At 33.9% G+C, this 1,053-nt stretch overlaps 1 protein-coding gene across 1 annotated transcript in view; it reads right to left on the bottom strand.

Annotated features, from left to right (window-relative positions):
- The window catches only part of PDE5A (phosphodiesterase 5A, cGMP-specific), a 259,248-nt gene that overhangs the window by 119,884 nt on the left and 138,311 nt on the right, over window positions 1-1,053 (bottom strand). The window lies entirely within an intron of this gene.

Here is a 1,053-nt window from a genome sequence, read left to right as displayed (position 1 = left end):
GGAAGTCTTTTTATTATCTTTTCAATTTCTTCTTTGTGATGGGTCTGTTCAAGTACATCTGTCCTTGTCAATCTGGGTAGGGCATGAGTTTCAAGGAATTTGTCCATTTCCTCTAGGTTTTCAAATTTATTAGAATAAAGCTTTTCACTGTATTTTGATATCATAGTTTTAATTTCCTCTGGTTCTGTTAATGATGTCACCTCTATAATTTCTTAATCAAATTATCTGTGTCTTCTCATTTCTCCGCTTTTATTAAGTTTGCCAGTGGCTTGTCAATTTTATTGACTCTTTCAAAAACCCAGCTCCTGGTCTTATTGATGGTTTCAATTGTTGTTTTGTTTTCTATCTCATTCATTTAAGCTCTTGTCCTGATACTTTTTCTTCTAGAGGTTGTAGGATTAGGTTGTTTTTTCTTTTTCTAGATGATGAAGGTGTTGAATTAGATAATTGATTTTTCTTCTTTCTTCCTTTTTAACGTGTGTGTTTACTGCTACAAGCTGCCTCCACCCCCTAGATCTGCCTTAGCTGTATCCCAGAAGTTTTGGTATGCCGTATTTCATCTGTTTCAAGGAACTTTTTAATTTCATTCTTTATTTCTTTTATAACTCAATTAAGTCTCAGCAGAGTTATTTAGCTTCACATGGATGATTCTGTAAGTTTTATGTGGCTGTGGTTAATTTCTAGTTTTATGGCATTATTATCTGAGAAGATACTTTGTATTATTACAATGTTTTTTAATTTGTTGAGGCCTATTTTTTCTCCATTCTGGAGAACATACCATGTGCACTTGAGAAGAAAGTGAATTTTATTTTATTTGGGTGTAGTCCCCTTTCCCTGAATACAACCACAAGGTCGAGTTGGCTGATTGTGCAGTTCAGGTTTTTTGCATCTTTGATGAGTTTCTTTTGGGTTGACCTATCCTTTATTGATAATGGTGTGTTGAAATCTTCTATTAATTGTCTTGACATATGCTTCTAGACTAACTCAGAAATCTAAAGCTCGCTCTTTGCATAGTAAATATAAAAAGATCAGGCTACAGAGTAGAAAAGGCGC

The sequence above is a fragment of the Elephantulus edwardii genome, unplaced genomic scaffold, assembly GCF_000299155.1.
Source record: "Elephantulus edwardii isolate Elephantulus edwardi_28Jun2011 unplaced genomic scaffold, EleEdw1.0 scaffold00012, whole genome shotgun sequence".
Classification (NCBI taxonomy): domain Eukaryota; kingdom Metazoa; phylum Chordata; class Mammalia; order Macroscelidea; family Macroscelididae; genus Elephantulus; species Elephantulus edwardii.
This window is presented reverse-complemented; position numbering and strand designations above follow the sequence as displayed.